Here is a 23243-nt window from a genome sequence, read left to right as displayed (position 1 = left end):
AGTACCTAGCACGCAACAACCCTCACAACACTTACTAAAATACAACCCATTGGTTTTAAGTTACCCAAAAGAGATTGAGGAGGGATAAAGAAAGCAAGATTAAAGAAAGAAAAGATATTAAGGGAAGAAAGAAGGAGTAAATAAAAAAATTAGAATAAGAGAATTACATAGCTGCCATCAAAGAGTCCTATGGAAACCCAGAGCTTCACATGGCGATGGCAGGTCCCCCAAGGAAAGGCAAGATGGAGCCCATGTGCTCCTGTATTTATTTGGTCTGGCCGCGTGGCTACCCTTCCCAGGTGAGACATCTGGCTCACTGACCACTTTATAGCTCTGGGCCTGAGTGACTGTCAGCACAGCCCACCAGAGGCTGGGTCAGGGGCTCCAGGGGCCATGGTGTAGGCAGGCTACCAGGCAGGCTTTTTGGTTGACAGCTCTGCCACATGGTTTCCGATACTGCCTGGGGGCTGCAGGCCACGTGCCTTCCATGGCAGGCCTGGCCATGTGGATTCTGACCTGGCCCCTCCCCCAACACACACAAGCTGGTTGATTCAACCCAATAATTTATCCAATAAGACTCAAATCCAGTTTCTTACAGGGAGGTCCAAAAGATGAGGAAGAAAAAAAGTTCACTTTTGTCCGAAGGAACAATACAACCCCTGTTATTGCTGTCTGCAGGATGCTAAAGTAATCCTGGGCTAGGGGCTATAGCTCAAACCACTACCACAGTAACTAGAGATTTACAAGTGAAAAGACACTTAGGTAATAAACTGGAAACACCGAGGGTAAAGCTGTGATAGAATACAGGTACGTGCAACTGAGCTTAAAGAAGGTGACTCTACAGTGTCTAAGAAGTGGAGATGGAGATTCACTGGCCACTGTTAGAGATTGTTTTGCCATGAAGGGGGTTTGGACCGCTTTGCATTTGTTTTCTCTCTTACCTTTCTTGGTCTGTTTCCCTCAGTTTCTCCTTGAGAAGTAAGAGCAACAGCAGCAGTCATGGGAGTGCAACTGACTATGTGAGGTCTGGGGACCAAAGCGGTAAGGACATAGGAAGAAGAGCTACTGATCCCAGCTGTGCCTCTCTTTCACCCAAAAGGGAGGATAAGTCACAGATGTTGAGAGAATGAGGTCATTTGGATGTGTCCCAGTGAAATACTTTACATATAGAACAGAGACCAAATTCCCAACACCTTTTCCAGCAGTAAGGCTTTTAAGATTAATTTCTGTCCTTGCATTGTGAGATTTCCAGTTTTTCATTTCCACTGAATATGTGTTCTGGATTTTTTCTTTTTTTCTTTTTTTTTTTTTTTTAACCCTCTAACTAACAGTCCTGCTTTATACTTCCAGTTCCAATTTTGATTCTCCTTCCATTACTTCAAAATTTTACAGGTTAGAACTTATGTTTTATGTTTGACTTTAGATCATTTGATGCTACTTATATACAACTGCCAATCTGAGTCCAGAGTTTTTTTCTGTGTTTGTAAATAGTACTTCAAATGGATGGATATCCTCTAGAATGCTATAGTGCTGTCTCTGGAGCATCAAATGCTGATATAAACTCTTTTACTTCCATCTGTATTTTAGATTGAGAACTTAGAGATTTTTCTATCCCTTTTCCCTGCTCCACCAGCATACATTCATGTTCTATCGTCTTTGTGTTTATGCACATCTATAACGCAGCTGTCTCCTTTGAGAACGCCCGCAGGATCACTCTCGAGGAGAAAAGACAATGCAAAAAGAATCGTGTCTTGCGGAATATACCATCTAAGGAGTCTTTCTGATGTGCCTTTTGCAATTGGTTATGTCTATCTCGTATTGGCCTCTTTAGCCACCAGTGTGCCTGTAATAAATGTGGATAGAGCCTTCCTTAATCTTTGTTCGCAAAGCCTAGCCATGATGATGCACATCTATCTATAACAAATGCTTGACATATTTTTTAAGTGTTGAACTGCCGAAAACACAACCCTACCATACTTAAACTCTGTAATGGTAAGGGTTTAAGCATTTAAAATTTTAAATCTGTTACCAATTGGACAAAACCCTCGTGGTAAATAACACCAAAATCATATTTTTCTTGCTTCTACAACATGTATGATTCTTTTTTTTCCCCTCAATTCCTATGGAGCTTCAAAAAACTGGGTTCAATCTGAACGAGAGACTGTTAGCCTTAATTCTGATTTACCCAAAACCTTTACATAGTCCACAGAAACTTGTAATCTCTCAATATGCTAGATAGTATATGTGTATCTATTTGCATACATGAAAAAAAATTATCCAGCATTATCAAATATAACAAATCTCAAAAATTCAATATTTGTAGTTCTTTAAAGTAATCACCTTCAAAACATCATTTTCACTTGAAGGAGATGTTGAAAGTGTAGTGTCAACAGGTTCTGTAATAAAATGACTTTTCTAAATCCAAACACATTCAGAAAGTGGAAGAAAAAAATTGTAGAAAATTCAATGAAATTCAGTGAAACAACTAAATATGATTTTTTACCTTCACGAAATCAGGGTTAAAGTTTGACGAAAACAGAACAACTATCACCAATGAGTTATTCACATGTATGTTTCAAGGATGCAACTCTTGGATGCAGAAAATACCTTTTAGATAATCAATCCGTCTCCCTGTCATGGTTCTTGCATTTTTTAGTGATTTATCTGATCTAGTTTAAGTGTCTTAATTGATGAGACATTCAAAGCTTCATTAGAAAGACCAAAGGAAAAATGTTCAGACTGAGTTTTGAGTAAGTGGTTTAGTTCAACAATGGAAACAATTCCAACAAAACTTAAGGAAATATTTTCATGGCTCTGTGTAAAATTTCATCAAGTCTCAGCTGAATGAGACTTGAAACAAAGAAGTTGTCATGCTGTGAAGGGGGCATAACACTACAAATACATATGAACTAGCAGACACACTGTAATAACATAATTCATAGTCACAGACTACTGTATTATTTGGCAAAAAAAATCCAACTTTGCATAGCCTGTCATAACAAAGAATTGCCAACTATTTATTTTAGTGTTCCTAATTGTTGTCAGAATATGACCTGGGTATGTGACACAGAATTTTTCAAAGTCAGCCTGGGAAAAAGGGTGTACATTTATCAATGTTTTTATTTTATTCACCAATGCAGCAGCACTTGTGAAGGTCTGTTTTTATTTAATTCTCAGGATTTTGTTGTTAATGGAAAAGCTGTCTCATAAATTAGGGAAGTGCTCAATTACAGGCCTGACAAAGATTGATTTAGTTCTGTGCTTGGTCACTACTGGCAAGTGAGGGCCAGTAAACATCCAGTCAAAACTAATGGTACATCACCTTAAAGGTGATCAGGGAATAAGTGGATTTAAGAAGGAAAAATGGCTATATAACAACATGTTCTGTGAAGGCTTGGCTAGCAGATATCCGAAGTAAGACTGAACCTTTTCACTGACTTTATTGTGTTTTGTTTCAGATATGACTTACAAAACTTCTGATGCATGGGGGCACAGAACTCTGTGTCCCTCCCCGGGAGGTACGGGTAGCTCGTGTCTTGCTAAAGAGGTACTTCTAAACTGGGTTCTCATGTGCTGGTGGAAAAGAAAGGAAACAACTTTTAAAAGATACTTTACTGAATGTGCTTTTTCAATGGTAAGTCCCAGTACTCTTTTACATTGCTTTTATAGTTGCAGTTTACCTTCAAATTCAGGGTGATTATTATTGGTAGAAATCTAAGACTCAAATGTCAATGTTGATAATATTAATGTGAAGAGAAAGCAAAGTAATTTGAAGTATTAATATGCCTTATTGAGGGAGAACTAAATTACTTTACAACAACTAGAGCTAAGGAATTAAGGACAAGCAAGGATGAAAATCACATCAGATGAGAAGCTAAGATGTGAAAAAAATGTCAAAAAATATTAGCATAACACAGTGGAAAACAACGTCTCCTCCTATTCTGAGGCAGAGAAGGTAATTTCTAGTCTTCTAATTCAAGTGTGAAAGTCTGATGGGTGACTGTATGAGCCCCCAGTTTATGATAAAGTGTAAGATATGTATATATAGATATGAGTTTAGGTTACATGATTCAGTATGTTAGAACATTATGTAATTAGTGCTGCCCATATCAATATGATACGGCATTATGACACTGTTTTTGTTTTTATAATCATGCATTATTTTTCTCAAAGAACTGCTGCCCAATTCAAAGGTTACATTAATATATTTTTATTCATATAGAAATTTGTTTTGTCCAGGATCTTTTTTAAAATAGGCTGTGGGAAATGGAAGATGCATCCAGAAAACCTGGGGAATGAAACTACCGAATTTATCATCCTACCTAGTTTAGGTCAACATAACCCCGAGAAACTGGGTTGTTGGGAAACAAAAACTTTACAGCTTGCTGTGGCATCAGGTTCTTGGGTGACTGCTGGCAGATAAATCAGTGTTTTTAAAGCTAATAATGTATTGTTTTTAATTTGGGCACTTGATTTAAGAGTATGTATTTCATTTCATGCATAAACTGAACCCTCTGATTTCAGCAGACTTAAATGTGCAGATGAACATCTAGCCGAAAAAACCAAGTACTTTGAAAGAATCAGATGTCTGATGGTCGATGTTGGGCCTTTGAAAAGAATAGTTCTGACTCTAGTTTCTTTGGCGTTTCAGTCCTTCTGATCTATAAAATACTTCTTCATTTCAGAGAAGTCTTCCATAATGCGTATGATGTACCTAAATACAACAATGATGACAGATAAATAAAAGCCTGGCTTAATTAAGAGATTATTCTCTTTCTGTCCAGACAAGAATATATAGAGGAAGAAGAGTTGGTGACTTGTGCCAAGCAATGATCCTAAACTAACCTCTCATTGATTAAATCCTGTTTAAGACAGGCAACACTTGAGACAAAAAAAAAATCAGAACAGACATTTTTAGCCATTTAAAATATCTAGGTTCACCCATTTGAAATGTACATAAAATTCATCTGTAACTATAACCTTGAAAGTCACCATTGCTATTCTCAGCCATCATCCTCTCAGTCAGAGTTAAACAATTAACTGTGCTGTTGTATCATTAGAGCTGCATGGATCATTTCATAGAACTAGAAATAGGTCTGTCAACCTCTTTCCCCACTGAAGTCAATACAGTTAGTCTTGATTCACAACGATATAATGAAGAACACAAATTGGCTTTCTTACTGTAGCAACCAACCTTACTTTCAGTCTAAGTCTTCCAGCTGACAGTGTTAATATTTTGTGTCTCACAGTGAATTAAAGAAAATTAAGCACAAAGTGTGCAATATAACTCATGGAAATAGTGAAACCCTGATGTACTGCAGGAAATGCAGAAAACAAGACTTTTGAGTGTTTTCTGGCTACAGGAATTTGTATGTTAGGCTGCTGATCTTCATGTCCAAAAAGATGGAAAGTACTACTTGGCTAATTTCAGTCCCTGGACCACAGGAGAACCTGTAGCTTTGCTCCCCTGACACTTGCTGCCACAAATGTTCCTCCAGCACAAAGCTCATTTAATTTCAGCTTGTAAAGGGAAGGCAGAAATATTTGAATCTCACAACATAAAATTTAAGTTATAATATATTAACTCCATTTGTCAATGGATTTGTATGTGATTAAAGTCTGAAAAGGTATTATAGATGGATTGAATCTGGTCTCAGTAGGCAGTATTCAATCCTATTCATTGATATGATTAAAAAAATAGACCTTCATTTGCTTAGTCTGTGGAGTAAAGAATGAGGAAAAGTGTGAGTTCTTGAAATTTTTGAATTTCACAAAAATAATTGTAAGGACCTGTTGATATTGACATCACTTTTTTATGAGAACTTGAGCTCAAATTGCAATTATTAATAGCTTTACAGAATCACTGAAAATCTAAGTACAATAAAGTATCCTGGAGTTTTTAAGTCAAGTCAAGCAGATTTGTGTTTACTAAAATTTTTCTTGGCCATAATATTTCCAACTTGTCAAGCTTAATCAAGATAAAGAGAGTGGTGACTGAATATATTAAAATATAGAGACAATGAAATCTGCTCAATGCAGAATAAAACCTACTCCTGAGCAGACCATGTATGCAAGGTTTATGTATAACTGAAGACTTGGTCATGCTTTCCCTATAGGTCAGATGCACATAGGCTTTCAGGGATAGGTTTTGTGCAGAATAGAGATGAGACAAGCTTATGACATTTCAGATCAGAACTCTTGAAAGTGCTGATTTGCTGAATGGAGAAATCCTTTTTTCATACCTCACTTAAAATATCCCTTCTTTAACTGCAATATTTTATTTTTTGATGCTTCCTCTTTGTTGCTACAAAGTAATAGCAAAATTATGATTTACTATCACAATCAACAACAACAACAAAATTCATCATTACCACCTTTCTCCTCCTTGTGTAAAAGAGAGTGCATAGGATTTTGGATAAAACAAAGGCCAGATGGTCAGATAGAAACATCTCATTGTGCTTAAAACTGGTCATTCTCTACACCTAGCAAGGAATTGACTTTACATGCAGTGACACCTACATTGTTTACTGAGATGCATTTCCTGATAGTTTTCCATAAGAAGAGAACAAAAAGAAAAAAAAAAGCCACCAGTTTCCTCTTGTCACTAAAACATACATTTTCTCCCAATATCAAATACAGCTTTCAGAGTTTGAAAACAACAAATAAACAACAATAACTGGCAAATTGAAAAAGTATGTGGTTTTGTTATTACACATGTTCTATGAAATCACTCTTAAAAAAATCAAAGTTTTATATGCTAAATTAGTGTGTGGTTGTGTGGTTTTTAAAACTTCTGTAGCTTATAGATAGCATATGTATTTTATAATATGGTAGTTATTAACTAAACAGTAGGTATTCTCATGAATGGTAAAAGAATAGGCTTATAAAATCTGTAAAATGTAAATTACTAATGTGTAAATATAACAGTTTTGTATAGAGTATTTAAAGAAATTGTATGAGTATTTTATAGGTTTAATTAAAAGTGCAGCGAGTCAAGCAAGAAACAAACATCAATGACAAAGAGGAACTAAGGTAAGGAAGAAAGGATATGTTCTCAGCTGACACTTAAAACATATAGTGTGTAGAGAGGTATAAATACTGAAGATTATCCCAGATGCTTGCGGCTGTAGTGGGCATTCTGGCCCCAGAGACAACAGCATAGAAGAGATGTTGGTGGTCCCTTACACCAGCCCTTACATGGCTGGTGTAAGGGACACAACAGGGACAATATCTTGAAAATAAAGGTAGGCTCCTGATGCTTACTGGACAGCAACAAAATTAGTTGCTGTGCATTGCTGTGTATAATATAAAAGCTGAAACACTTCCAGGAGCACCAGACTCTGGGACACTACTCTGGGGAAGCCTCGGCTGAAGGAGGGCTCTCTGACAGGACAGTTGTCAGGTTGGGAGTGTCAGTCCAGAGAGAGAGCACAAACTCTTAGAGAGGACAGCTACACTGTGGAGGATTTTCAGATCTGGAGCTATGGCCATAGAAAAGGTTCACATCAAAGTTAAAGAAATCAAGACAAATGGCAAGCACAAGCCTAGAAGATACGTGAAGGAATGTTGTGGTTTAAGAACAGCACTCCTACTCCCCTCACTTCACCCCTCTGGTGAGAGAGACACAAGGCAGAGATTACAGGTTGATATTAGAACAATTTACTGGAAACAGCAATGAGATAAGAAAACAAAGAGCAACAGCAACAATATTAATAACAGCCATGTACAAAAGAGAGGGTGTTCTACTTGCAAATTGCTCAGTGACCAACCTGACGCTGCGCAACCCCAAGACAATGAACAAAACATTGTCTGGACCCTCCATCCACACCCTTTTACCCTGACAGAAAGCCATGCCCTTTTTTCCTGGAAGTGAGAATCCCTTATTTCCACCCCCTAGCAATGATGTGAGGTGGTATAGAATAACAACTTAGACAGGTCTTGGGGCTCCACTTCCTCATGGTTATTGTGAAAAATTAACCCTGTCCTTGACCAAAACCAGGACAAGGAGACAGGTTTTTTTCATGGTGCTCATTCTAGTAAAATCAGAAAACAAAAAAGCCTCTTGAGAAAATTGGATCAAAGTAGATAAAACAAAATCTTTGATAGATTATTTCCACAGGTCAGTGTAGCAATATATATACTGCTGGTACCCAGGATAGAATAGTGACAAGTGCTTCAGTAAGTTATGAATGCACATTTAACATGTCTCTGCTAGTAACAATTTAGTTCATCCTTCAGTGTACATTTTTTCTTCTCCTTAAGATTGAATATCTATATGAGACTTGGATATACTTGTTTTACTCTATCATTTATGACATTGCATCCTATAATGATATGCAAATGGAGCCAATACATGCCTCTCTCATACAGAATATTACAGAGACTAAATTTTGTTCTCATGGAAAGATAATTAGAATCAGACTGTTTTCCAGAAAATACAGTATTTGAAGAATTCACTTCGTGATTAAAAATGTACAAAGATACATAGTGAATTCTTTCCCACAACCACGGAAGTCAAGGGCAGAATGCAAATTTTCAGCATAGGGCATGGAATTTAACAGTGTAAAGAAAGTTTTAATAATCCTAAACCATCTTTTCTACCCCTCCATGTAGTTTTTGCACAGAATCTTCCCCGATTCAGTCCAAAAAATTTACAGAAACAGCATATTACACTTATGAACTTTAATAAACACTAAGAATTTGCACTGACTCTGTCATTATCTCAAACGCTTTGAGCTCCTGCCAAAAAAGACTGTCATTGTTTAATCCCAACAGACAACTAAGCCCCAGCCAACCACTTGTTCAGTCCTCTGGTGAGATGGTGGAGAGAATCAGAAGAGTAAAAGTGGGAGAACTTTTGGGTTGAGATAAAGACAGTTTATTTGGTAAAGCAAAAGCTTCATGTGCAAGACCGATAATCTAAAGTATCTTAAGTGAGCAGAACAAAGGACAGTAAATTAATTCTAGTAACTGAAAGAGATGGAACAATATTTTATTCAGCAAAAGGATTTTAAGGATCACAAGCTTCTTTTGCATCCTTTTTTGTCATTCATGCAGAACTTATTTCTGTTTTGATTGATGCTAGTCTACCTACTCAGTGCAGTTATTTACCGACATGTTTCAAATAAATTATAAACTTGATCTGAATAGTCTAAGCATAATAATTAACATATTATAGATAGACAATAACTGAGGATGTGCCAAATTACCCTCCATTAGTTCAGTTATTGAACTACAGCTAGCAGCTGTTTCATTTGCAGGCAGTTTTGTTATTTTGCTTCTGTATTGACTGCTATCTATTGCATATTTCATTCTGAATTTAAGGAGTCATTGTTCCCACCAGTCATCAGCCTACATTTTGTACATGACCCTTTAAAGTAGATACTCAGCTGCTGCTGACAAGTCTAAGTATATAGCTGGTGTTTTGCTAATGTTTTAAAACTCTGCGGATGCATAAGTAGTGATCATACACCAAAATTAATTAATTTAACACTTTCAGGTTTAATGTTGAGTTAGACAGAATGGTGGGAGTCAGCAAAAAGAGATGAATAAGTATAAATTAACCAAAAAATTTGGTCATTCTCTGTTAGTACTGAGCAGTTCTGAATTGTAAACAATCAGTTGCAAAACATAAGAGCTACTAACCAAACTTTATATATATGAAAGAATAGCATGCTATCCTCATCAAGATGACCCTAATGACTGCACCTTGTCCAGCATGTTGAACTACTTCCACTAATATTTTATTAGCTTTAATTGCAATTAAAATAATTAATTCAATGAAACAACAATTTGAAAACATTTTTCCAATGTAGCTGAGAGTAACACATGATGTTTGATAAATAAAAACTGAGCTATGATTTATACATTTTGTTCACAGAAATTAATTATTATTTTACCAGTTTTAATTATTTCAGATTTTGCACAGTTTATATAACCAGACGATGCATAGGAATGCAAGAGCTATACTTTTTTTTCCCAAACAATATGCTAACAAAATCTTCATAAACTTTAAAGCACATAAAAACGTGCTTATAAAATTATTCTCCATGATAGTGCAATCAAAGTTACAAGATAATACAGGGCATATTCTTTAGATTTAAGTTTCCTCTGACAACAGATTATGCTGGAATAAATTCCACTTACATCAAAGGAATACTGAATAAGTATGAGAAAAGAATAAGATCTTTTTAACCTCATTTTGGTTTCCAAATGATCAACATGTCAAATTTCATGTCTACAAGGAAACTTTATTTCCATGATGCTTGGTCATTCTTTTGCAATATTTTGTGCCATCATTTTGTGCATTCACCAGAATAGTGTAATTTGCTTTCATTAGGTTTCTGAAACCATAGTAATTTAAATTGTAAAGGAAAAAATGTTTTATCCATTCACATAAAAAAAACTTAGTTCATGACAGCAGAAGTTCAGGATAAGTTGATATATTGGTCTGCATAATTAATCACATTTTGTATGGGAACTCAGTAAGGATTTAGATAGTTTTAATCTCCTCATTTATCCCTTAAGAGACTTCTTCCTATAAAATCTGCATCAGGTAATTCCAGGGAAATGCCTTGCTTTCTGACTATATCACCAAAACTTCCTGAGATGAACTTTCATACTCTCTGAATCTCCATAAGATATTTTTCCATGTTACTCAAGCAATTTTCTTCAACCTTGAAGCCTGAAAGGCATTTTTTTCTCCTAAATTTCATTTTTTTCTAATTTCACACTTTTTGTTATGCTAACATATTCTTTTTTCTTTTCCTTTTATCCCTCCAGACTTTTATCATTCACTGGTAAGTGACTGATTCATTTTATTCCTGATTGCCTGCTCTCTCCTCAGCATCCTGCCTTGACCCACAGGTTTTACTTTTTAATGTACTATATTTACTTTATCTCGCTCTAGTGACTTCCTGCATTGTATGTTTGCATTCCTGGCAGAAACTGTGGTACATTACCTGAAACTATGGCATTGTTCAAGATTTTTTAACTTACTCTGAGCTAATTCTTCTTCTAAAAATAATAAAATAAAATAAAATAAAATAAAATAAAATATTACCCTTCTTGTAATCCATGAGGTGATTATGTGAAATCAGGATAAGAATGGGAAAGCGAGACTTTGTACAGGTTTTGACCGGGATGGAGTTAGTTTTCTTTGCGGCAGCCATTGTGGTGCTGTTTTAGTTTGGTGACCAAAGCAGTGTTGATAACACAGGGTTGTTTTAGCTAATCTTGAGCAGTACTTTTCTGTTTCTCATGGTGCCCTGACAGCATGTAGGCTGGGGGTGCACAAGGAGTTGGGGGTCACAGTTGGGACAGCTGACCTCAACTGACCAAATGGATATTCCATACCATATGGGATCCCATCATATTCAGCAATAATACATGGAGGAAAAAAGGGATATTGAGAGTTATGGCCTGTGCCTTCCCAAATAATCATTACACATGATGAATCCTTGCTTTCAGGAAATGACTGAGTATCTGCCTGCCTATGGGAAGTAATGAATGAATTCATGATTTTGCTTCGCTTGCATGCACAGGTTTGCTTCACCTATTAAACTTTCTTTATCTCAATCCACAACTTTTCTGCTTATACCCTTCCAGTTTTCTCTCTCATGCAACTGGGGGAGAGCAAACGAGTGGCTGTAGGGATAGCTGTCTACCGAGGCTAACTCAGGCAATTAAAGGAGAGGCAGTTCACCTCCTTTACCTCCTTGGTTAATATGCTCATAAAATAATTTTTATTATTACCCATTTTATTGTGGATATGGATTTTCTACTTGAATTGGAGAGCATAACAAATATTTAAAAGGCTGTTGACTTTTAAAGGATATTTTAAACCATAGACAAAATGAAGGCTTAAGAAAGAGGCTGAGAATCTGTAGGAAATTGGAATCGGGAATCACTGCTTACTTTTTGGTGAGCAGGAAACCACAGGGACAGTCTAAGACACTGCAGAGACTGGAGTCCTACACAATCAGTGCAGAAGTTTACAAAAGACCTAAGTAAGGAGTAATTTCCATTTATACACAGTAGATCTGCTGATTCTATGTAAATTCTTTAGCGAAAGGTTACATAAAACAGGATTTAAGGTAGGAGAGGAAAAGGATAAATGTAATCTCAAAGGAAAAACTAATACATTTCAGTCCTTTATGAGTGATCAGTGGTGTTAAATTATTAATACAATGAAAGGTTAAGGAGCATCTGTTTCTGTCTATGGACCCTGGGCCAATGGACCCTGATCCAATGGTGGTCTTTCAGTTTACTTCACTTGCCTTTAGATTTACTTTGTGCACTACAGCTACATCATTCACCATAGTCTCCAATGGAAAAAAAATAATTCCTCACAATGCACTTTAGATTAAGGCTCAGGTCTATTTCCACTACAGTGAACAAGTGTTAGATGCACAGTTTCTATTAACAATAGAGAGAAATCTGTGCCTAATTCCCACATGCATCCTTAAGTGCTTGCCTGTTTGATGTGGTTTTAAACTCAGCCATTTCTTGAAGCAGGTGAACAAATAAAAATAAACCAAACACAAAAAACCTCCTAAATGTTATTTTTTTCCCTATCATCAATCCTAAAAATTATATCAATCAACATTGCCCAGACTTTATACAAACTGACATTGGTTTCTAGAATAAGAACTGTTTTTTCTCCCATTTCATCTTTTAAGAAGTGCAAAAATAAGGATTCTATAGAAGATAAAATTATTTGTCAATTGTACAACTCTTTCTCCACAATTTTTCTGTGCTATATTGAAGTGATAGAATCTTTTATGATTACTGAACTATTCATCACAATTTTTCAATTAACTCCAGAAGACACTACAATGCTCATCTGTTTTGAAAAATTTTCTAGGTGGACATGAATCCTCTCATGGTAGTTTTGGAAAGTATAAAAAAAATAATCCAATATCCTGATCTAATGAACCTTCCATAAGTTCAAGAACTAAGCTACAAAGAATTTAACAAAATGCTCAGTGTGTCCATTTAACAAAACACTTTAAAACTTGTCTAGTTTTAAATCAATGGCTATATATCCATCCTATAAGAAAGGATGATCTTTAGGCACTCGAATACTGTAAAAAGCAGAGAAACGTTTTCTTTTACCTGTGTCTTTCCTGTTTGTTGCCCATGCCTGGGCATTCCTGCATGCCCAGAGTCAGGACTTCACAGCGGTACAGGTTACTGACCACTGTCCTTGCTACATAGTGGACATTGGTAGGGGGACGAGCATTGTTTGGAGGACATCCAAATGTGCCTATGCTACTGAACTGAATGGGGTTAGGCCGTGGGTGCAAGCTGTGGTAAATTAGTGTCCTTGCTGCTTAACACTGGGATGCTCCCTGGAATGATTTTATTCTGCTCCAAGTAGCTATGCCACAGGTATTGCCCAACCATAGTTTGACTGGTTGTGATGTTCCCAATAGACAGCACTGATACGTCCAATAGGCTTATGGAAAGGAAGAGAGTTTGGCCACTTCTGTGATGATTATGCCTTGTTCTATTTTATTGACAAGTATAGGTGGCATTGTCAGAACCACTGTGCAGCAGAAAATAATACAGCATAAGACCTTAAAATTCATGAAAGCCCCTTGCTTGGAGATAGTCATACTAATAAACATGGTCATCCAGGAACTAATAGTGGAGCAGTCATATTAAACATAAGAAATGCTTATAAAACAAATCAAATGTCTACCTAATAGTCTCTTTGAAAAGAGAGGATTCCTGTCTGAACATGAATTTTTCTTGTAATTTTATTTTAAATAATAGGTCTTGCAGTATTTGCACAAGTCTAGGAACCTTTGACAGCTACTGTCTTTACAGCTGCTATTCTCTGCTTTCAACTGCTATTGCTTTGTTTGAGATGGGATGTTCAATTAATTCTTTCAACAGATATTTCTAAGCTTGCACCCTCTTCCCTCAGTCCTCTTTCCAAGCACTTCTAGGGCTACATGAACCTGACTTAAGCTGTTTGCCTGTCCTTCTGATGCCATTTGCCATTTCCTTTTCAAAGGGCTATTGCTATAACAGCTCTATTCTAGGCAGGGAGTGAAACCTTTGAAACTGATGCAGTTTCATTGTACAGACTATTAGAAGGAAGTAACATTAGAAGAAAAGCACTTCCTACCTGTTTAACTGCAATAGGAAGTAGCAAATTTTAAACAAATGAGAAATGGATAGACATTTCTAAATACTTATTACCTGCCTGCAGAACCATGTTGATTTCAAAGGCATTTTCTCCCTGTGCAGAATAGAGAGGAAGCAAAAATTGTTCTTTGAAGAGAAAAATGCCACCATCAGGAAAGGAAGACAGCTCACGTAGCTCAAAGAGTCCCAAAAGTGTTAGGGAGCCACGGAGGACATCTAAAGGGGAAAGTCCAGCTTGTGAGCAGCCTGAGGAATTAGTTTAAAAGAACCCCTTTTCCCCACAGAAATCCTTCACATGAAGTGGCAGCTGTTGGATTCTTTCACAGCTAACATAGAGGGATCAAGCTCAAACAGTTCTCTAAGTCTTGCAAAACAGCACAGGATAACTAAAAGGTCTAAGTAAAGAGCAGGTTGTACATTAAGGCATTTTCCTCTGCTGGTAGGTAAAGTGAAGAGAGAGAGGAAGAGCAGAAAAATGAATAATAAGTCATAAGTAAGGCTTCAGTCTGAACAACCACATTCTTTCTAACTACATGTGCTTGTCACTTTAATTAGATATAGTGTTTTTCTTTTGGTATTAAAAAGCTGCTACTTTTCACTGCAGAGGTGACTACATTTCAGTGGGGGTGAAGGATAAGCTCTTTGTACTTTGTTGTGTAATGCCCCCGAGCACCATATAAAGAAAATGACTATTGTACATGCTTTGTAGCTTGTAAAATCCTTTGAAATAAAATGTGGACTATAAACATTATATAAAAAGGATGACTGATGAAGAAATATATAGTCTTGATAAGTATGTGTTTATTGGCAGGTAATTAAAAGGAGTCATCAGATCAGGGCAAAGCTTTTATCCCAAGAATTTTATAACTATATTTAGATCATTAGTTTGTGAGGTATTTGGATGATTAAAGATTAAGGTATACTAATAAAAATAAAGACTTTACTCTCTTTCTGCATTAATAGTATGCAAAAGGTGTATAAACAGACATAATGGCAAGGAAGTAATTTCTTTGTCAGTACAAACTTTTCCATGTAAAAAAATATTTAATTGAAGGATATATCTCAGCGTGAAAGCAAGAGTTATTTAGCTATAACTAGTCTTCAAAATTCATTGTCTACAACTATATTCACACAGTACCTATAGAAGAGATACTTGGTGGGGGAAGTAGCTGGTGTTTTGCTTAGGTCTATTAGAAGGACTTGCATGTACATTCATTTAGGCAGCTTCTTTATTAGTGTAGTGTGAATATATATATGAGAACACTTTGATAGCCCTTTGAGAACACTTTGATGCGATTTTTGTCAGTTACACTCAACCTGTTCAAAGCCCTAACTACAGCATCAGCCAACCCTCTTCTGAATGCACAGTCTTATAGTGCAAATCTTTCTTTACTGAAAGGTTGTGGCAAACAGGAAATGTGCCTAAGAACTGTAAAGATGCAGATGTCATCCTAGTCTTCAAAAAGGGCAAGAAGGAGAGCTACAGGAGAGTCAGCTTCACCTCAGTCTCTGGAAACATTATGGAGTGCCTCATTTTCCAGGCTATCCGTAGCCACATGGAGGAGAAGAAAGTGATCAGGAGTAGTCATCATGGATTTACTAAAGGTAAATGATGCTTGACCAAACTGATTGTCTTCTATGATGAAACAGGTACCTGGATGGATGAGAGGACAGTGGTGGATATTGTCTACCTCAATTTCAGCAAGGTTTTCAATGTGCTCAACAACATGCTCATAGGCAAACTCAGGTCTTGTGGACTGGATGAGTGAACAGTGAAGTGGATTGAGAGATGGCTGAATGGCAGATCCCAAAGGGCCAAAACCAGTGGCATGGGGTCTAGTTGGAGGCCTGTCACAAGCGGTGGCCCCTAAAGGTTCCATACTGGGCACAGTACTGTTTAACTTATTCATGAATTACTTGGATGAAGGGGTAGAGTACCTCCTCAGGAGGCTCCTTGATGACATAAAGCTGGGAGGAGTGGCTGATAGACCAAAGTGGTGTGCAGCCCTTCAGAAGGACCTCGGCAGGTTGGAGAGATGGGCAGAGAAGAACTGTCTGAAATTCAAGAAAGGCAAATGCAGGGTCCTGCACCTGGGGGAGAACAACCCCATGTGCCAGTCCAGGCTGGGGGCTGACCTTCTGGAAAGCAGCTCTGTGTAGAAGGGCCTGGGGTCTTGGTGGACAACAAGCTGCCCATGTGGCCAAGAAAGCCAATGGTATCCTGGGATGCATTAGGAAGAGCATTGCTGATAGGTCGAGGGAGGTGATCCTGCCCCTCTACCCAGCACTAGTGAGGCAACGTCTGGAGTGCCGTGTCCTGTTCTGGGCTCCTCAGAACAAGAGAGACATGGACAGTTCCAGTACAGAGAGCAACAAAGATGATGAGGGGACTGGAGCATCTCTCTTACGAGGAAAAGCTGAGGGAGCTGGGCTGTTCAGCCTCGAGTAGAGATGATTGAGAGGGGGCCTTATCTATGTCTATAAGTATCTGAAGAGAGGGTATCAAGAAGATGGATCCAGACTCTTTTCAGTGGTGCCAAGTAATAGGTCAAGAGGAATTGTGCAGAAACTGATGCACAAGAAGTTCCGGATAAATATGAGGAAGAACTTCTTTCCTGTGTGGATGACCATGCCCTGAAACAGATTGCCCAGAGAAGTTGTGGACTCTCCCTCACTGCACATATTCAAGAACCATCTGGATATAATCCTGTGCAATCTGCTCCAGGATGACCAATCCTGAGCAGGGAGGTTGGACCTTACCCATTCTGTGATTCTGTGATCATTGATTATCCAGACTATTGATTAAGCCCTCAAAGATTCTTACATCTTGAGTCTTTGTAGGGTTTTGGTTTCCCCTTTTTTTCTTTTTTGCTTTAAAATATCATGAAAAAGCCATTGCAGAATGCTAATCTCAGTCCCCTGAGATTAACAGAAATGCGTATCCAAATGCTTTTACAGCATGGTTTTGTAGAAAGCACAGCCAAATAAACCCCAGAAATATTTGGAGGTTCAAAATAAAATTTTGTTTAGTGTAGCTTTATGATAATTGCATCTATTCACCACTTGTCATAATGTTATTCCATGTGGAAGGATGACAATGTATTCATTAAAAGATACAGAACGGGAAAAAGATGCTGATATGGACTGAAAGGGAATATCACTTTGTGCCTTTTCAATGGACCCTCCATGGTGATCTGTCTCTGTGCTGATGAACAGGTAGCCAATGACCCTGAACCAGAAATTTTTTTCAGCACATGAGTTTTTTGCCTTTAATTAGTATGAAAAGGAAGAAAAGCTGAAGGAAATTAGGCCTCCCAGGGCACTGATCATACTTTTGCCTTCTTTTGTTGGTCCAATGAAAGATTTACACTGATTGCAATGTTGCACTTTAATGACTGCAGCACTTCATCACTGAATAGACTTTTTTACCCTCAGATAGGACATTGTCAGTTGTGGATTGGACCTCCTTAGGGAAACTAAAGCATTGCAACCTTGATTACCTCTGTAACACCACAACCGTGAATAAAATACTAGCAGCCATGTCTACACTATTAAATGGGATTCAGAACACAATCCTTATATTCTGAAACATTCTTTCAGCTATTAATGCCTCAAAATAATTGCAAAACTCTCAAGATGAATTAGAAGATAAGAAGAATTGGTCAAGTATATCTTACATGAACAAGATATGTGAAATTGGAAAGGGATATAATTTCTTTCTGAAAGATCCCTTGTGCTTGTTGTTTCTAAGGACTAGTAGAGGCCTTTCTATGTATTCCTCACTATCTGTCTCTATAACTAGAACTGCCACAAGTCATGATGAATCTGAGTATCCATATATGAATTAGTATTTCTTTCAAGACCTGGAATTTCCTTCAAACATACCTGAACAATGATCCAGAGAAAGAGAGCTTGAGAAGAAGCCATGGTTGTCAAGATCTTCTTAAGGTAATGACTGTAAGAGAAGGATGATACAAACTTAAGAGCCAATATGGCAGGAAGAAGGTCCACATGTGTTCAAGTCAGACTATTCTAAGAATAAGCCTTGAACAGCCTAATGCCAAAATCTGCACTTCCAAATGTGCAAAGTGGTTATTGTCAGGGGATTTCCAGGAATACCATGGTGAGAAGATAATTAACACTTTTCAGAGTGCTTGCTCTGTCCTGCAGTGCAGATGTACAGTTTCCAGGACAGAAGCTGGAAGCAGGCTCTCTGCTGCGCTTCTCTATTTGTTCTGAGAGACCAATAGGTCTTGGAATAAAAGGAGTGGAAAGTATGGAAGTCTACTTTTCTGGTACTAGATAACACTAGTAGTAAACCTTTGAAGTTTCACATAATTTGCTCACATGGGTAAATACTAGCAACTTTTTTTTTTAATGCAACAGACATCAAAGGTGATAAACATTTATTCCTTCTCATTCAAATGTTTGAAAACAACTGAGGTAGGTCTACTTGTAAGCCCAGTCACCTCCACATGATGCACAGAACCTTTGTTTTGTCATTTTCTGGTTTTGTTTGCTCATTTGTTTTTGATTGATTTATTACTTCATTTTGTTTGCTTGGTTTTTTACTTTGGGAAAACCACATAAGGCAAGAGAACCCAAAGTTTTCTGTCAACCATAGGGGGTCAGTCTGCAAGGAAAAGGAAACTAAAACACAACAATGTGTGAGAAAACATTAACTGAAGAAAAGGCAGAATTTCCCGGGAAAGAGTGTATAAAAGAAGTTCACTTGAAAAAATGTCTTATGCAAGGTAAAAAAATAGTCAAAAACATATTCTGGACTCTGTAAAATGAAATGTGAACAATTACTCTCAGAAAGAAAATTGGAATATGCAGAAAAGTCTTTAAAAGAACTCAAAATGCTGCTCATAGAACCAGGCCTGAAAGGAGCTGTTGAGGCAAAGTTACCCTCAGGCAGTCAGCCTGAACCTCACACAGACTCAGGCAAATTAGTTACACAGGTTCTGTTAACTGAGCTCACTCTACACCAGAAAGAGCTGTATTCCAAGATGGAAAAACACAAGCTGGAAACAGCAAAAAAGAGGTAGGAAACAGACTGGGTGGCAGGGAGAGCTGCTGATGCTGCTCAGAAAGCTTCAGCAGCAAAAGTCTTTGGGCAGTTTGTACGGTGGAGCAGCCACAGACAGTCAAAAGACTGAGAGTGGGCACAAACCAGAGACAAGAACTCAAGTCCTTTATTTCCTAATCCTCTCTCCATGGAGACCTGTTTCAGCAAAACAGGTCTGTGCTGTGAAGAAGGATGCTATTACAGCAAAGAATCTGGGTTCACATGCCAGATTGTGACAGAGTGCATATGGTTATGCACATGAGTAAGTAAAAGGGTGAGTAGGTTATTATGGTCTTGTGTAATACCTGAGATGGAGCTTTTCTTATCTTTAACTTTAATACTGAGTTTCAGATTTGCAAAATATATTTTGAAAACCTTTGCAATACTTTCCATACCAATATTTTTTTTTAGGAAAAATTAAAATGGAGCTCCTGATATAATAACAAGGAAAAATAATCAAAAAGAGCAAAATATTCTAATATTTATGAAAATAAAAATGTTTAATTCTTTGTTTTAATCCTCATACCTTACAAATCAGGATGATAAGAATAAACTAAATGTATGAAGATGCATTACAAACAATAAGGTAATACACTGTACAAATTTTTTGAAACAGTTAACAAGTAAGTAAAAGAAAAATGCTTCACAGCAATGCTGAAAAATGTGCTTCAAAAATGTGTTTGTAGTTTTTGCTTTCCATTTTATGCTATAAAATAGCCCCATCTATGATTAGTTTGCAGTGTTGTGAAGGTATATTTTGGTATGCAAAAGATAATTTTCAAATAAAACCACTGTCTGCAGTGACATATAGTAAAACTCTTCTTAAACTTTCTTAACTTATGAACCCTACATACATGTAGTTTGTCAGCTCTTTTATGTATAGGTAGGGGGCTTGCAGTGCTAGGAACATACAGTAAGTTCTTGCATTTTACTGCGTTTAATGTAGCACTGCCTCTTGTACCAAAGCTATTAAGCCTCTTGATCTTACAATCTCCTGCTGCTGTAACAACTTAGCAGTACATTTCAATGCTAAGGAGGCATATCACTCATCTCCTTCGGGGTCTCCAGAACTCCTGCTACAGTGATGAGTATGGAGACTTAATGCTGTTATAAGCATCTAGTATGGGCAATTGCCACAATTTAATTAGCTGCATGGTCCAGAATGTATTACAGTAAAATATCTATGTTCCTTTTGCGGCTTAACAGAAATCCTCACAGTACAAAATGTCAGGTGCCATATAATTATTTATCTTCTTCTGTAACTGATAACATGTTTTCTCATAAAGTCCAGTTTAAGAAATTTGCCTTTATCCATTTTGGTTTCTCTGATGTTATTTTTACATATCTGTAGGGATGCCACTACCATTGTTCCAAACTTACTTTGCAGATGTATCATAACTAGCAAAAGTCAGGGTCCAATTACAGGCTCATGTGCTATCTCCTTTGCTGTCCTCATGGTTGATATATGCTCCCAGACAATTCATGCTGCTATGGAACACTAAAAGAGGAAGGTATTCCATGGAGCATTTATATATTCAATCTTTAGCATGCCTGAGTGGGATTCACTGGACCACTTATAGCTAACCTGTACATATGCATAGCTCATTTATCTGGTTTGCTGGTGTAGTTTCTAGAGAGGACATGCACTTCTGCAGTGTGATTCACCAAATTATTCCCTGAGAGTCCATGTTTTTCTCCATTGAATACACAAGGTTGCTAGAGAGTTTAGCTCAAACACAGACCACAAAGCTCTAGGTGTCTATAGTCATGTTGTTCCAGCAGCTACAGGATGCGTGCAGCCCATGTGAGATGTAACACACTATTACAAGGCAAGGACAATCTGAGACTGGTCTGCCACGTACCACAGAAGTCCTCGTTATTTGAGACATCAGGGCTGAAGCGAGGAGCCTCAAGGACTCTTGCAAATGTAACTATACCCCGTGCTTGCAAGCCCAATGCAATACTGCTGGGCAAGAGGGCAATGTGCATCATTTAGGCTGAGTGCCAGATACCCAGCCTGTGCATGTCAGATCCAACAAAAAGACTATAAAAGTTAAAACAATCCTAAGCTTAGAATCTAGAATTTACCGCAATCCCATACCTGGCTGGAGACTCAGAGCTGAATAGACCAGATGTGAGATGAGTTTGGACATGAAACAGAGCAAAAAAACCCAAAAGTGTAAATTCTCTCTTTGGGGACACAATAATTGTATTGTTTTCATAATGCAGATAGATTGTACCCTTATTGTACCCTAGCCAAACTATACCAAAGAGACTTGGACAAGAATGGGTCACAGAAACCTGGAAAACAGTAAGAATTGATTCAGTGTTTCAGTCACTGGAAAAAATTAACACCTCATACAAATGAAGGCCAAAATATCCTATTCAAGGATACAGAAAAATGTTATCAATTGAGATAAATTATTTGAAAACCATATAAGGTAGTTTATCCCTCACTTTTGACCCTCTGCTCAGCCCAAATCACAACCTACTGTATGTATAGAAAGCTTATTGGTACAATCATATTTAATGCTGCTTATGGAACATTTTTGTATAAGAACATTTTTGCAGGCTATGCACCACACCAAGCATAATAATGTCCCCTAATGAATGTAATGTCAGGTATTCTTATGCATATCTCTTTCTAGTGGGTACCCAGCATGGATAAAAGCATTTTATACTCTGATACAGATCTTGGAGATTCTCTATTTACTTAAATGACAGAGTACTTTGGGTTTAGAGCAAAAAACTTGCTGCACTCTTTTCCTACTTAGGATTCGTGAATTCCATATGGTCACGTTACGCATAACTGTGCAATGGCAGGAAGTGGAATAGTTCACCACCAAGTCCTTTGTAGGCACAGTTCCTTTCTTGAAGCAATTAATGCAATTTTCCCTGCTAAGGAGGGCATAATCCATAGTAAAATGTGGAATAGCAGTTTTATGATATTCTTAATTCATTTAATTTTGCCTTAATTGGAATTTTTCAGTACACAGAAGGAAGTCATCCACCAGCCATCTGTTCTTATATATAGCAGTCATTGCTAAATTGTCCCATATTTAACTTGCACTAATAAGGTTAACGTGAGAGCTTTAGCATAACACCATTGCCTCTCTCTGTACTATGTCCATTTAAGAATCTATTTCATTGCTACTCAAGGTGATTTCATAGGCAAAATCAACTTCTCTTAAAGTGTAAAAACCTGACAGTGTTCCTTACTCAAACTTTTTGTCAGTGCTAAGTTAGAATAGCTTGGCAAGCAAGCAAAAAATCTAATAGTTGACAATTTCAAGAGTATATTAAGTAACAAGTTTATAAAGCTGACATTCTATATCAGTGAATTCTGAATACTGTCAATCTCTACTTTTATACCCCTAGGGTAATTTCAACAATTAATGAATATATGGGAAATGATCTCACATGAACTACAGAAGTTTCAAACTACTGTGGTAGCATGAAATCACAATCAGAGCTTGGGACCCGGTGAAGGAGAATTATTCCTGTCATATGCTTTTTTGCAGAGGAACTCATATAAACTCGAACAAACATTTCCCAAAGTCTCAGTATTGTTTTGCAGAAATCTGAGGTACATAATTCTTCCAAAGTAGCAAACTAGATTATCATTAATAAACAACAAAAAAAAATACCCCATTTGTTGTAGTGAAGGAAGCTGCTGTAATTACACAGTAGCCATTTCACATGCCATCCTGCACTCAAATTTGAAATTGGAAATAAAACAGAGGTGGCTGAAATCCAACTTAACTCTTCCTTTACATAGAGTTGAAAACTATGGCATGTCCAAACTTACATTTGCAGTATCTATAAAATGCATTTCAAGCTTTCTAACTACCTTAGTTACTAAATTCCTTACCAGGATGAATGAATGACAAGTGTTAGGGAATGAGTCTCTTCATAACAAACCTGTTGAGATTGCTAGGACATAGAAAGTTACACTAACAGTCTGTTCATGAGGGTAAACTTTAGCCTCTTTAGGGATCTTCTTGGAGGTGCCTCC

The sequence above is a fragment of the Lepidothrix coronata genome, unplaced genomic scaffold (genome assembly GCF_001604755.1).
Source record: "Lepidothrix coronata isolate B3197 unplaced genomic scaffold, Lepidothrix_coronata-1.0 Scaffold36, whole genome shotgun sequence".
NCBI lineage: Eukaryota > Metazoa > Chordata > Aves > Passeriformes > Pipridae > Lepidothrix > Lepidothrix coronata.
This window is presented reverse-complemented; position numbering follows the sequence as displayed.